The sequence below is a fragment of the Mesocricetus auratus genome, unplaced genomic scaffold, assembly GCF_017639785.1.
Source record: "Mesocricetus auratus isolate SY011 unplaced genomic scaffold, BCM_Maur_2.0 Super-Scaffold_100009, whole genome shotgun sequence".
Taxonomy (NCBI): Eukaryota; Metazoa; Chordata; class Mammalia; order Rodentia; family Cricetidae; genus Mesocricetus; species Mesocricetus auratus.
Window position 1 is genome coordinate 16,244,607 of NW_024429193.1, and position 15,738 is coordinate 16,260,344.

Sequence of the window (15,738 nt, forward strand, 5' to 3'; positions counted from 1 at the left end):
TTTTAAGTAGTTACAACTACTTCTTAATAATCATACTAAATAAGACAAAAATGGATTATCATAGATTCAAAGATTTAAAATATTTCTCCGTAAAAATAAGTTAGTAACATTCCACCTTGATTGAATTAAGTATTGAATAGCAATTTGTGTGTCTGAACATGTTGCTAGCCCAGTGTTAGTGGATTGATTCAATGCTCAATCCAATACCAAAGCTATTTAACTTTGAGCTATCAGAGGCAAATTAATATTGAGCCATGTTTATGTCATGTGGCATCTCTAGTCCAGTGTGAAATCAGTTTACCTCTAAAAGTGTAAATCTCTCTGTTTTTAACTCCACTGACAAAGAGCAAGAAAAACTGACATCTTGAAATTTGCAGGGAAATGGATAGCATTGGAAGAAACCATCCTGAGTGAGGTAACCCAGTCGCAAAAAGACAAACATGGTATGTACTCACTCATATATGGATTTTAGATATGGATCAGGATAGTGCCAGTCTGCACTTCCACAGATAGAGAGTCTGGGATACAGGAAAGAACCTAAAAGATATGCATATATGCAAAGTACCCAAGAGAAGAGGATGGAGACAAGATCCTCTGAATGGATGGGGAACAAGGCGAGGGGTAGGGGGGGAGTGGGACCTGGGAAGAATAGAGGGGGTAAAGAGGAAGGGAGTTGGTCATGGGGGAACAGGAAGTTGAGGGGGTGGGGGTAGAATAGGGGGAAGAGGGATTCATAGGATCGAAGACAGATCAGGCACCAGAGTGATCTCGAGTGATCTAAAGGCATAACACCAATTGGCAAGCTAAGCAATAGTGGAGGGACCACCTCGAATGCCCATTCCTGATAATGAACTTGATGTCTATAACCATCCGGGAGCCTTCATCCTGTGACTGATGGAAGCAGAGGCAAACACACAATTAATCACTGAACTGAACCCAAGGAACCCAGTGACAGAGAGAGAGGAGTGATGAGCAAATTGGCAAAGAATGGGCTGGAAAAACCAGCAGAGACAGCTGATCTGAACAGGGGAGTGCTCCTGGACCCCAGACCAACAGTGGGGAGTCCAGCATGGGACTGATCTGGACCCCCCCAAATGTGAGTGTCAGTGAGAAGGCCTGGGCAACCTATGGGGCCCTGAGCTGTGGATCAGTGTCTATCCCTGGTATACAAACTGTCTTCATGTGCCTATAGCACAAAGAGAGATGCTCTCTCAGCCTGGACTCTTAGGGGAGTGCCTTGACCCTACCAAGAGTAAAATGACAGACTCTAGATATCCCCTATGTGGAAGGATTTGGCAATAGGGTGGGAGGGAGGGGGGAAGGGGAGTGCGGGAGGAGGGGAGGGAGAGGGAACTGGGATTGGCATGTAAAACAAGCTATTTAAAATTAAAATAAAAAATGATAAAAAATAACATGTTAAGTAAATTGTTTTGTTTTGGTTATTGCTATGTTGGAAATTTGTTTTACAACCTCATAGATTTTTTTCAACACAACTCTCATAGTACTGCCTCATTTCAAATAAAATATTTCATGCATAAAATATATTGCACATTTAATACACATGAAAAAAAGCTGATAAATCAGGGAGGTGTCAGGTTACTGATATGATATTTCTTGACACTCTTTTCCTCTCTGTAGCCTATACAAATATAATAGGGGGGTCAGGGGTCAAGACACAAGCAACAGTTGTGTGTGATATCTGGAGAGGAAGAGTTTAAATGGTTGAATGCATGCTATAATGACAGAATGGCTCCAGATCTCTATTTGTTGTGCTGGATAGGGACTGGAGCCAAGGTCACTTTCCTTCCTCCTTTTAGAGCCTGAGTAGATATGATGATAGGGCCTAACACCTCTCCCCCATCCTGAAGAGGATTCACTATTCAGTTAGGGACAATAGGCTCTGGGATTCATTCCTCCTATGGGGAAAACTTCTGAATGCTGATAATATTCAGGATCTGGGAGGACCTGGTTGCACACCTGAGGCCCCAAATCTTTCTTATTGCCTAGGCAGTGGACAAACAAACATATGTAGTTATTTGGACAAGATTTAGCTTTCCACCCTACTGACCAAATTTGTGTCCCTCTCTTCCAATAAGGTTTTTATCCCTTCCATAATTCTTTACCCATGGCCTATTGTTCTCACATCCCCAGGATGAGCAGTAAGAATCCTCTGGTCCCCCACTTTTAGGTTTTCTCACTGGGCAAGCATAGAATGATTTTGTTGCCAGGTTGGTCTACAGAAAGGGATTCTCACAGCCAAAGACTCTATCAGTGGAACCCATGATCCTGTGGGGTTGCTTCCAAAGTAGCAGGGTGCAGAGATTCACATGAAACAGAAGGGACCCACATAGGGTGACATTGGCATTCATAGTCCAATTTGTAGTGTTGGATAGAGACCATGACATCATGACTGACATTTGTGTGTTGTTGGCATTCATCAATTCCATTAGGGAGAATAGGAAAGTCCAGAAGTAATGAATCTTAGCTATAATGGGTCCTGTGTGTGGGGTCATATAGTCCATTATTTGTTTTTTGTCCTCGTTGAATCATCTCTCTAGAACTGGCTAATAGTGGTAGTGAAATACGGGATTTATTTACATCTACTTTCACTGTTGAGGGGATATTCAATATAATTGTATGGATTCCTTTCCAGAGAGGCTGTAAACAATCCTTCTGGTGATTTCTGACCCATTCAAGGTATTCTGGATTGTAGCTGTGAGGTTTGGTTGGTGGTAGCTCATATAGGTAACATAGCAAAATGAACAACCAATTTTGGGTGCTGGACTCTGATTTCAGGTACACTATGATTGGTATTATATGTTTTGCTAATACAGGTGGGTTATTATCTGGCAATAGTAGTGCTAACTTTAATTGGGGCTCCTTAAATAGAGGGGATCTTTTGTCATTCGAGGGCTCCCTTCCCATGGGGATTAAAGAAGTATTCTTCCCCCAGGGGAAAGGCAACACAATTTCCAGAGTTTGGAACCTTCTTTGGGTGGACTTTTATGTTTATATTATCATCTTTGAACATCAGATTGTGCAGCAAATCTCACCCCAGCAGGCAATAAGGGCATTTGTCATCACTATGAAAGAATGAGTCACTGTGCCTCTCCATAGATTGACCTTTCTTACAGTGGTTCATGGTTAATAAGTCTTGGTAACCATTGACTTTTGGATGAAAATCTGTTTGGTGGCGTTGCTGATGCTCTGGTCTTGTGTCTATTAGGGCATTTACAAACATTCCCTATTCTTTGAGAGGTACCCTGGGCTCCAGGAGGGAGACCAATTCCTGACTGTCTCAGTTTTTTTCAAGGTTAAGGACTTTATTGGAGGTTTCTTTTTCTTCCCTGACCAATTGGGGCACTCCCTGTGCTGATGTCCAAATTTCTTACAAACAGTACACTAATATCTTTGTAGCAGTGTCTGTCCCCAGCAGGGGACAATTTTGTGGAGGCCTCCTTCCTTGACCCCCTCCACCACCTTGTCAGGTCTTTAAGCTAGGGTCCTCATTTAATGCAGCCAACATTACTTTGCAGTCTACCTAGCCTTCCTTTCTTCCTGGTCCTCAGGATTGTTATAAACTCTATTTCTACCAACTTTGAGAGATCATTCTCCTTCTAATCCCTCCAACTTCTGAAGGATTTTCTTAAAGTGAGATACCGATTGAGTCACAAAAGCTATGTCGATAGCCCTCCTATTTCCTTCTGCTTCTGGGTCTACAGAGAAATAGGTGAGATGCACTTCTATCAATTGGTCCACAAAAGAAATTGGAGACTTTTTACTTTCAAGGACCACCTGAATGACTTTAGATAAATTTGTGAGTTGCATTGCAGCCACCCAGAAACCACCCAATAAAGTCTGGAGAAAGACCCTCAGGGACTCTTTACCTCCACCCAAATTGGGGCCCCACTTGGGACAAAGAGAACGGAAGGCTGTTAGAGTGGCATCAGGTATAGTGGATGACTGCCAGTCCAGTTTTCTAGCCTCCCTCAATATTCTTTCCCATTTTCTGTAAATGAAGAGGGTTAGCAGGAATAGGTGAAATCATCCCAGGTGTGCCAGGTGAGTATGCAAAATGGTTTCCAAAAGGGAAACCAGGAGCTTCTTAGAGAATGTGAGAGTCTAGCTTTCCAGTTATAAATATCACTAATACTGAAGCCAGTATAAACCCAATAAGGTTCCTGGTTTTGGTTTTCCCCTTGTTTGATTCCCTGTATGGGGAGCGCCCTGCCAGAAGGGCAGGACTTGGGCCCCAGGCATGCATATGTAGGCTGGTAAGGCATTCTACAATGGGTGTGTACAGTGGTTGGGGGTGAGTGCTTATCTCTGGAGTTTTCCACACAGCCCAGGAGCACTCAACCGAACCAGAGACTCAACCCAGTGGATCATTAGACCTCAGACAATGTCCCATATGTTAGAGTCTGAGAATCCAAAATAATTCACCGAAAGGCAGGTCGAAAATTTCTTTAAAAACCGGATATATCAGGGACAGGGCAGGTTTTGGGATCCATACAATTTCCCCAATGCAGGGACACCAATCAGTTTTAAGGGAGAAAATCAGAAAGAGACAGCTCCCAAGTTTCATCCAATCAAAACGTAATATCAGAAGAAACAGTTGAGGACTTCACATGGTGGCACACTTTTAGGTTGTAAAGGAGTCCTATGGTTTGTTGTTTTGGCAAGTGCAGGGCTAACCAGTCAGAAGAGGGTGGAATGTTTGTGGAGTAACCTTATTCTAGACACCTGTCAAGGTTGTTCAGTGTTGCAGCTTAGCCTCAGGAAACTGTGGAAACAACTTAGGGAAGAATCGCCTGGGAATAAATGGAGTTCCTGCTGCTAACTAGGATCTAACAATAGTATCTTATTTTAATAATTCCTTCAGATATTTTTGGTCATTAAAAAGCTACAGAAACCTCACCCCACTTATCACCACAGCACCATTAATTCCAAAGTTAGAGCCCATAGACTAGAAGAACCATATATTTTGTTCACAGCAGGCCTGCAATAAAAGAATTCCCCAGGGAGTTCCAACGAGTGCCTTTTAACTGTTTCTGTGTCAGAATCTTAGCATCAAGTGACATCACTAGAGGAAAGGGGATTAGTGAGACAGGCACAAAATTTTGTAGTCTTTCCTGCCGTTAACTTCATGTTTTCTGTGCATGAAGGCTGAAGAAATTCTGCAGAAAATTTTGCAGTCCAAGGATGATATGATTAATGCAATTCTACAAATAGACCAGGAGCTGACAGAAAAGGAAAAGAAGAGTGAAGGTGAGGCACAATGTAAGGAACTAACTACATGCCATTGAAATCTGTGGAATGCTTTAATTACATGTAAACCTGTGATGCTAAAGCAGATATAAAACAACAATTCTGTGTCTCACTGGCTAGTATCAGACATGAGTAGTACTATGATGTCTGCAGTAACAATGAAGCAGGTGAGGAAGAGAACATCACATGGTGCACTTACACTTTCTTTCTTCATTACCTTCCCTGCTGAAGCTGTGGAGAGTGCAGCAAAAATATAGGAGGAAACACAAAAGAAGATGGAATAGTGGCTGCAACATAAAGAGTAGAGTCACGAGGAGAACATGAAAGAGTTGATGCAGAAGATGGAGAAGGGACATATCCAGATAAGAGAAATGAAATGGAAGAATGAACAGTTGCTTCAACAAGAAAAGAGTCATGATCAGCACATGAAACAGTTGACTGAAAAGATGGATAAGACACAGGCCCAGGTGAGTGAAATACAACAGAAGAATGAACATTTTCTGCATCAGAAAGTGAAGAGCTACAGGGAGTTCATGAAAAGGTTGTTTGAGAATTTTCAGATGCCACACAAAGTCTATGGGGACATTTTTGAGGCATTTAAATTACTGAAGCTGTTCTCTTCATTTAAAAATATTTTAAAATGTGCATGTATGTGTTTTTATGTGTGTGCATAGGCACGTGCATGTTTGGTCTTGTTCATGTAGTATCTGTATTCCCTGGACCTGGAGTTATAAGTACTTGTGAGCTACCTGACTTGGATGCTTGGAACTGAATTCCAGTCTGTAACACTGTTTACTGATGAGCCATCTATTCCCCCTTCTGTTCTCTCAGTTTCTCTTCATAGTGGAATATAGTGAAGCCTAAAGACTGACCTAGCTTGCTTCCTTGTGCTGTTTATTCTTAAAAACTTTAGTGAAATCTACAGAACTCATTCCTTTGTTGCATGTTTACATAAGGCATTAGTAGGAGGATGAATTAAACTCTACTGTGATAAAATTTAAAGACAAACACATGATTTCCTACAGAGATTATACCCAACTGATGAAAAATCAACACTGGCAACTTAGGTTCATCAATGGAACTGTTTCTTAGCTAAAATAACCCCAAAGAAAAATGACCACAGCTGCCCATGAAAAGGCATAATTGAAAAGGAGGCTAAAAAATTGCAAAAAAAAGGAAAAGCAAAAGCAACCCTCTGAACATTAAAATTTACTCAAACATAAAACAGGTTAAAATTGTAATAAAATTAAGGGTTGAGTAAATTTTGAGACATTAATAATTAAAGTATTATGGAAACTGCATAGAACATAAGAATCAACTCAGTGTAATGATTCATTTTCTCTAATTATCACGTTTTAGATATGTGAACAACTACAGAAGGACAATATAAAACTTCAAGAAGAAATAAAACATTTGAAGGAAACGTCATGTACCATAACCTGAAGGTCTAAAGAGTAGTGCCATTCTGTCATTTAAAGCAGAGCTGAATAGGATACACAATTGGGAACAAGAATGACTCTATTTGAAAAAAATGTGGAAAGATATTCAATAAGACCTTTGAAATCATATTTCACTTCATATAAGATTGTGCATCAAGAATTCAATTGGCATCTTTACCACAGGAGAGGTAAAGCACTACTCAGAAGAAAGTCCTGTTTTCAGATGATTTCAAGGATACAAATGGACACTTATCTCAGTCATAACCATTGGCTTATAACTGGGAACCAATTTGTGCAGGAATGTGATGGGTCAGAAATAGACAGCCTTGCCCCAAAGGATTGCCCTGATTCTGCCTACACCTCAGTCTTCAGTGTCTTCTGGTCCTTTCCCAATGCTTAATGTGACTAGGGACCCTGCTCTGAGCCCCAACTCCATATGGCCCCTGGCTCCATCTCCCTGGGCATTTCTATGCCTAGAGAGGACCTGCCCCCCCCAGAAAGGATCACCCAGAATCTGTCCACACCTCAGTCTTCAATGTCTTCTGGTCCGTTTCCAGTGCTTAAGGTGAGTGGGGGCCCTACTCTGAGCCCAACTTCCTACATCCCCAGTCTCTGGCTCCCTGGGTGTTTTCTGCACCTAAAGAGGACCTGCCCCCCCAGGAAGGATCACCCAGAATCTGTCCACACCTCAGTCTTCAATGTCTTCTGGTCCTTTTCCAGTGCTTAAGGTGAGTGGGGGCCCTGCTCTGAGCCCCAACTCCCTACATCCCCTGGCTCTGTCTCCCTGGGCATTTTCTGTGCCTAGAGAGGACCTGCCCCCTGGAAGGATTGTCCTGAATCAGTACACAACTCAGTCTTTAGTGTTTTCCAGTCCTTTCCTGGTGTCTAAGCGCCTAAGTGTTTAAGTTTCTTCCTGGTGTTTAAGTACCCTCTGGTCTCTGCCCTGTGCTTGAGATTGTCCCAGACCCACCTGCACCTACTGAAGTATTGGATCTTCTAGAATGCACTGGAAAGGATCCTTAGACCCAAACCCACCAGGAGAGGAAGAGACATCACCAGCTCCCACTGAAAAAAGGATGGGAAGAAGGCAATATAAAAACACAGCCAACAACAGAGGAACCAATATGATACCACCAGAGTCTAGAAACTCTACAGCAGCCAGACCTGAACATATCAACACACATGAAACAGAAAAGAATGACCTTCAAAACAACCTCCTGAAAGTCATAGAGGCCCTCAAAGAGGATATGAGAAAATCCCTTAGAGAAATGGAAGAAAACACAAACCAAAAAATGCAAGAAATCAACAAATCTCTTAAGGAAAGCCAAGAAAAAAACACCCAAACAGATGGAGGAAACAATTCAAACACTTCAAGACCTGAAAACCGAAATGTAGACAATAAGAAAAATACAAACTGAGGTAAAGCTGGAAATCGAAAGGCTGAAAAAAATCAGGAACTACAGATGCAAGCATAACTAACAGAATACAAGAGATTGAAGACAGAATCTCATGCACTGAAGATAAACTAGAGGAAATAGACTCATCGACAAAAGAAAATCTTAAATCCAACAAATCCTTAACACAAGATATCCAAGAAATATGGGACACCATGAAACGACCAAATCTAAGAATAATAGGTATAGAAGAAGGCAAAGAAGCCCAGCTCAAAGGTACAGAAAACATATTCAACAAAACCATAGAAGAAAAATTTTCCAACCTGAATTAGGAGATGCCTATGAAACTACAAGAAGCTTACTGAACACCAAAAAGACTGGACCAAAAAAAAGTTCCCTTGCCACAAAATAATCAAAACACCAAACATACAGAATAAAGAATGAATATTAAAAGCGGCAAAGGAAAAAGGCCAAGTAACATATAAAGGCAAACCTATCAGAATTACACCTGACTTCTCCACGGAATCTATGAAAACCAGAAGGTCCTGGATAGATGGTCTCCAAATACTAAGAGACCACAGATTCCAGTGCAGACTACTATTCCCAGTAAAACTCTCAATTGCTATAGATGGAGAAAACAAGATACTCAATGACAAGACCAGATTTATGCAATACGTATCCACAAATCCAGCCCTACAGAAAGTTCTAGAAGAAAAACTCTGACCCAAGAAGTTAACTACACTCAAAATAATACGGGCAATGGATAATCTAACTTAACCAGAAACCAGAAATAGGAGAAAAACTCATACACAAAACCACCACCAAAAATGGATCCAAAGCAAACAAGAATCAACAATCAATGCTCATTAGTATTCCTGAATATCAACGGTCTTAACTCACCTATAAAAATACACAGGCTAACAGAATGAATATGAAGACAGAATCCATCCTTCTGCTGCATACAAGAAACACACCTCAAGGTTAAGTGTTGGGAAAAGACTTTGAAATAAAACGGACATAAGAAGCAAGTGGGTGTAGCTATCCTAATATCTAACAAAATAGACTTCACACTAAAATTAATCAAAAGAGATGAACAAGGACATTTCATACTTATCATAGGAAAAATCCCTCAGGAAGAAGTTTCAATTCTGAACATATATGCCCCAAATATAAAGGCACACACTTTCATAAAAGAAACATTACTACAACTCAAATCACATATTAAACCCCACACACTTATAGTGGGAGACTTTAACACCCCACTCTCACCACTGGATAGGTCCACCAGACAGAAACTTAACAAAGAAACAAAGGAATTAACAGAAGTTATCACCCAATTGGGTTTAACAGACATCTATAGAACATTCCACCCAAACATTAAAGGAAATCCTTTTTCTCAGCACCACACAGAACCTTCTCTAAACTTGACCACATTCTTGGCAGTAAAGAAAACCTCAACAGATACAAAAAATGGAATGACCCCCTGTACCCTTTTGGATCACCATGGCTTAAAATTAATATTCACTGTCAACACAAACTGCAGAAACCTCACAAACTCCTGGAAACTGAGCAATGCTCAATTGCATTACCCCCGAGTAAATGAAGAAATAAAGAAAGAAATAAAAGACTTTCTAGAATTCAATGAAAATGAAGGTACATCTTTGGGATACTTTGAATGCAGTTCTAAGAGGAAAATTCATATCACTAAGTGCCCACATGAAGAAACTGGAGAATTGCCACACTAGAGAATTAACAGAACACCTGAAAGCTCTAGAACAAAAAGAAGCAAACTCACCCAGGAGGAGTAGATGCCAGGAAATAATCAAATTGAGGGCTGAAATTAATAAAGTAGAAACAAAGAAAACAATACAAAGAATCAATGAAACAAAGAGTTGGTTCTTTGAGAAAATCAACAAGATAGACAAACCTCTATCAACCTAACCAAAAGACAGGGAGAGAACATGATAATTAACAAAATCAGAAATGAAAAGGGGGACATAACAACAGACACTGGGGAAATCCAAAGAATCATCAGGTCATACTTTGAAATTCTGTACTCTACTAAATTGGAAAGTCTAAAGGAAATGGATGCTTTTCTGGATAGATATCACTTACCAAAATTAAATCAAGAAGAGAGAAACAATTTGAACTGATCTATATCCCCTAAAGAAATAGAAGCAGTCATAAAAAGTCTCCCAACCAAGAAAAGTCCAGGGCCAGATGGTTTCAGTGTGGAATTTTACCAAAAATTCAAGGGAGATCTAATACACACAATAGAAGCAGAAGGATCACAGCCAAATTATTTTCACGAGGCTACAGTTACATTATTAGCCAAACAACACAAAGACACAGCCAAGTTAGGGAATTACAGACCAATCTCCCTCATGAACACTGATGCAAAAATACTCAATAAAATACTGGCAAATCGAATCCAAAACACATAAGAAAAATCATACACCATGATCAAGTAGGCTTCATCCCAGGGATGCAGGGATGGTTCACCATAAATCCATCAATGTAATCCATATAAACAATCTGAAAAAGAAAAACCATATGATAATCTCACTAGATGCTGAAAAAGCCTTTGGCAAAATCCAACACCCCTTCATGAAAAAGGTCTTAGAGAGATCAGGAATAACAGGAACATAATAAAAACAGTGTACAGCAAACCAACAGCCAGCGTCAAACTAAGTGGAGAGAAACTGAAGGTGATTCCTCTAAAATTAGGAACAAGACAAGGATGTCCACTCTCTGCATATCTCTTCAATATTGTACTTGAACTTCTAGCTAGAGCAGTAAGAAAACAAAAAGTATCAAGGGAATACTAATTGGAAAGAAGTCAAACTTTCACTATTTGCAGATGATATGATAGTCTATGTAAGTGAACCAAAGAATTCTGTCAGGAAACTCCTACAGCTGATAAACACCTTCAGCAAAGTGGCAGGATACAAAATTAATTAAAAATGGAAGTAGCTCTACTATATATAGACAATAAAGGGGATGAGAAAAAATTCAGAGAAACATCACCCTTTACAATACCCACAAACACCATAAAATATCTTGGAGTAACTCTAACCAAATAGGTGAAAGACTTGTATAACAAGAACTTTTAGTCTTTAAAGAAAGAAATTAAAGAAGATTCCTGAAAATGGAAAGTTCTCCCATGCTCTTGGATAGGTAGGATCAACGTAGTAAAAATGGCAATTTTACCAAAAGCAATCTACAGATTCAATGCAAACCCTATCAAAATACAAGCACAATTTTTCGCCGACATCAAAAGGACAAGCCTCAACTTTATATGGAAAAACAAAAGACACAGGATTGCCAAGGCAACCCTGTACAATAAAAGAACTTCTGGAGGAGTCACCATCTCTGACTTCAACCTCTGTTATAGAACTATAGTGCTGAAACAGCTTGGTATTGGCATCAAAGCAGACAGGAAGACCAATAGAATTGAATTGAAGACCCTGATATCAACCCACACAACTTTGAACACCTGATCTTTGACAAAGAAGCTAAAACTATACAATGGAAAGAAGAAAGCACCTTCAACAAATGGTGCTGGCATAACTGGAGGCTGGCATGTAGAAGAATGTGGATCGATCCATGTTTATCACCATGCACAAAACTTAAGTTCAAATGGATCACAGACCTCAACATCAATCAAACCACACTGCATCTCTTAGAGGTGAAAGTGGTACAGGAGACTGCTTCCTGAACATAACACCAGTAGCACAGACACTGAGATCAATAACTAATAAATGGGACCTGCTGAAACTGAGGAGCTTCTGCAGGGCAAAGGACACAGTAAACAAGACAAAACTACAGCCCACAGAATGGGAAAAGATATTCACAAAGCCCACATCTGACAGAGGGCTGATCTCCAAAATTTAGAAAGAACTCAAGAAGCAAGTCTCCAGAACAACAAGAAATCCAATTAAAAAATGGGGTACAGAACTAAATTGAGAATTCTTTTTTATTTTTTTATTATTTATTTTTATTTTTTCAAATATTTTTTATTATTTTAATTTTAAATAGCTTGTTTTACATGTCAATCCCAGTTTCCTCTCCCTCCCCTCCTCTCGCACCTGCCCACCATCCCCCGATCCTCCCACACTATAGCCAATTCCTTCCACATAGGGGATATCTAGAGTCTATCATTTCACTTCGTCCAGGCACTCCCGAAAGAGTCAAGGCTGAGAGAGCATCCCTCTTTGTTTTATGGATACACAATGTCTGTTAGTATTCGAGGGATAAACACTGATCCACTGCTCAGGACCCCATAGGTTGCCCAGGCCTCCTCACTGACACTCACATTCACGGGGTCTGGATCAGTCTCATGTTGGCCTCCCAGTTATTTTTAACTTTAAATTTAGATTAGAAACAAGGTTGCTTCACAAGTCAGTTCCAGGTCCCTCTCCCTTTCCCTCCCCTCCTCCTGTGCCCTCCCCCAATCCCCTCTTTATCCCCTCATTTCTCTGGGAAGGGTGAGGCCTAGACCCTCCCTCAAGAGTTCAGTGTGGGAGTGCATCTCACATTGTTGGATGGGAGTCCAAAGTCATGTGTATACTCGGAATGAATACTGATCTACTGCCCAAGGCTCAATAGATTACCTAGGCCTCCTTACTGACACCCCCATTCAGGGGGTCTTGATTAGCCCCATGCTGGATTCCCAGGCATCAGCCTGGGATTCTAGTGTTAACCCTCGTCAGGTCAGATGTTTCTGGGGGTTAAACCAGCCTAGTCTTAATCCCTTTGGTCATCAGTCCTCCCTCTTTATTACTGACTTTCATGATTTCAGCTCAGTGCTTAGCCATGGGAGTCTGCCTCTGCCTCCATCAGCCACTGAATGAAGGTTCTGTTTTCCTGACTCTCTGGCCATGGGATTGTAGGCTGGCACTCCCCAGATCTATGTCTAAAATCCATATATGAGAGAATACCTGCCATGTTTCTCTTTTTGTGACTATGTTACCTCACTCAGGATGGTTTCTTTTAGTGTCAAACATTTGCCTACAAATCTCAGGATTCCATTGTTTTTTTCTGCTGAATAGTACTCCATTGTGTAAATGTACCACATTTTCTCTATCCACTCTTCAGTTGAGGGGCATCTAGGTTGCTTCCAAGTTCTGGCTATTACAAATAATGCTGCTATGAACATAGTGGAACAAACATCCTTGTTGTATGAATGGGCATCTTTTGGATATATGCCTAAGAGTGGAGTTGCTGGGTCTTGTGGTAGGGAGAGATGAGGGAGAGATGAAGAGGAGAGACTAGGAGAGAGCACAACATGGGAGAGCAGGAAGGCTGAGCCAGGGTAAGAATAGAGGAGAAACAGATAGGAGATACCATAAAAGAGGGATCCATTATAAGTTGGAGGATAGATCTGGCACTAGTGAGATCTTCACAGATCTACAGGAATGACACCAACTGGCATTAAGGCTACCTTAAATGCCCTCCTATGATGGTGAGAATTGATGACTGCTTTATATGCCATCCTAGAACTCTCATCTAGTGGCTGATGGAGACAGAGCCAGACACCCACAGATTTGAACCAAATTGAACTCCTGGAACCCACTTTCAAAGAGGAGTGATAACCAAGGGAATCGGGATCGGGATGGTGAAGTCCACAGGGGCAGCTGACCTAAACTAGGGGCATCACATGGACCCCAGACTGATGATTGGGTTCCAGCATAGGACTGATCCAGACATTCTCCCACCGAACCTGTGTGACAGATAGGAGGCCTTGCCAATCTGTGGGACCTTAGAGAGTGGAGCAGTACTTATTCCTGGCATACAGAGGGACTCTGGAAGCCCATGCCATGTGGAGGGATGTTCTCTCAACCTGGACACATGGGGAAGAACCTGGGCCATTCCCCGGGATGATGTGACAGAATCTGGAAATTCCTCATGGATGCCCTTGCCCTCCCTGGGCTGCGGAGGGGGGGATGGAGTGGGGGTGAGGGGTTGGAAGGATTGGGGGGTTGGGGGAGGAGGGGAGGGAGAGGGAAATGAATGTGACATGCGTAAAAAGTTAAATAAATAATGTGGAAAAAAACAAAAAAAATGCAACAAGGCTGTGGTTTTGCCATAGTCTGTCATTCTATAGGCATTTGTTATTAACTTTTTGCTGCTGCTGAAAAGCCTGACTGTATTGCAGCCTCATTATCCATGTGAATATTAAAGAATGTATGCCTGAATTTAAAGAAGGAGAGGCCAAGGCCCCAGAGAAGCCGAGGTACAGGGCAGTCTGAGTCACTTTAAGAGCACTGCTTTGGCTCTCTTCCCAGCTATGGGTGCCACAGCTGGTAGACAACCCTACCTCGGTGTGGTAGAATTTAATTTTAGGGTGTGTGCCATTTGTTGATGCTGTATTTGTTTAACTCTGTGAAGCTGTGATTCTTTGCCTGTCTAAAACCCCTGATTCGTCTAATAAAGAGCTGAACGGCCAATAGTAAGGCAGGAGCATGGATAGGCAGGACTGGAAGGAAAAGAAAATAAACAGGAGAAATGAGGAAAGAAGAGAGCAAGAAAACAAGGAGATGAGGATGTCAGGAGCCATCCACCCAGCCACCCAGCTATCCAGACAGCCATGGAGTAATAAGGAAAGTAAGATATACAGAAGAGAGATAAAAAGCCCAGAGGGAAAAGGTATATGGGTTAATTAAAGTTAAGAAAAGCTGATGAGAGCCTAGACACAGAGGTGAGGGTGGAGAGGTGCCTTTATCCTGCCTCAACAAGATGATGGGACAGACTTAGATTTCCTTGTGGATGACTTACCTTCTCTGAGGAGCAGATGAGAGGTAGTGGGAGTGCAGGGAGTGGGAGGAGAAGAGGGGGAACTGGGATTGGAATGTAAAAAATAAATTAATTTTAAAAAGAGAAGAAAAAATAAAAGATGTTTAGAAGCAAGCTAAGGCATGACATTCATAACTCTGTGTGTAGTGGGCCCCTAAAAAAGCCAAAAGAGTGAAAACCATTTCACACAAAACTGTTTAAGAGAAGGCCCAACCTGTCTCCTAGGATGCTCTTTCTGGAACATACTATTCTGTGCATTTAAAACTATTGATCCAAACTATTGATACCAAGAGGAGTTGTAGATTCTTCATCAAAGGGGTCAGATACATAGCAACATGCATACACTTGAAGCCAAGGAATAAGAACGAAAACAAGAAGAAGGGGATTGGGACTTTTATTTCTGTAGTATCTGCATATGTAATTTGCAGGAGTAATGTGATTTTGTAACTAACTTTCCAGTAAAATAATTGTATGTAGATAATCTTTGGTATTTTTCTCCAGTCATAATTCAGGATATTACCAAATTCCTTTATCACAATATCAAACAAATGAGCCAATGAAACGGCTCCTACAAGGGATGCCAGAACATCCATACATGCCCACCCAGACCATTTGAAACACAGTTTGAAGAGCACATGATGGAGAAAACATGAAGGAAATGGACAAGAGACAGGGAAGCAAACAAAAACAGCTGGACCTGGAAGCTTGTCTTCCTTAGAAACTTTCTAGATTTATATCTCCTTGTTTCTGGGTAACCTTAATGTTTTAAAGCTCTAAGTGACAAAATAAAATGACTCATTGAGCTGAATTTCAAAAAAAAGTTGTTACCCCTTCCTGAACAT

General features: G+C 41.1%; 1 protein-coding gene across 1 annotated transcript in view; it reads right to left on the reverse strand.

Annotated features, from left to right (window-relative positions):
* The window catches only part of LOC101832221 (guanylate-binding protein 1-like), a 105,698-nt gene that overhangs the window by 34,068 nt on the left and 55,892 nt on the right, over window positions 1–15,738 (reverse strand).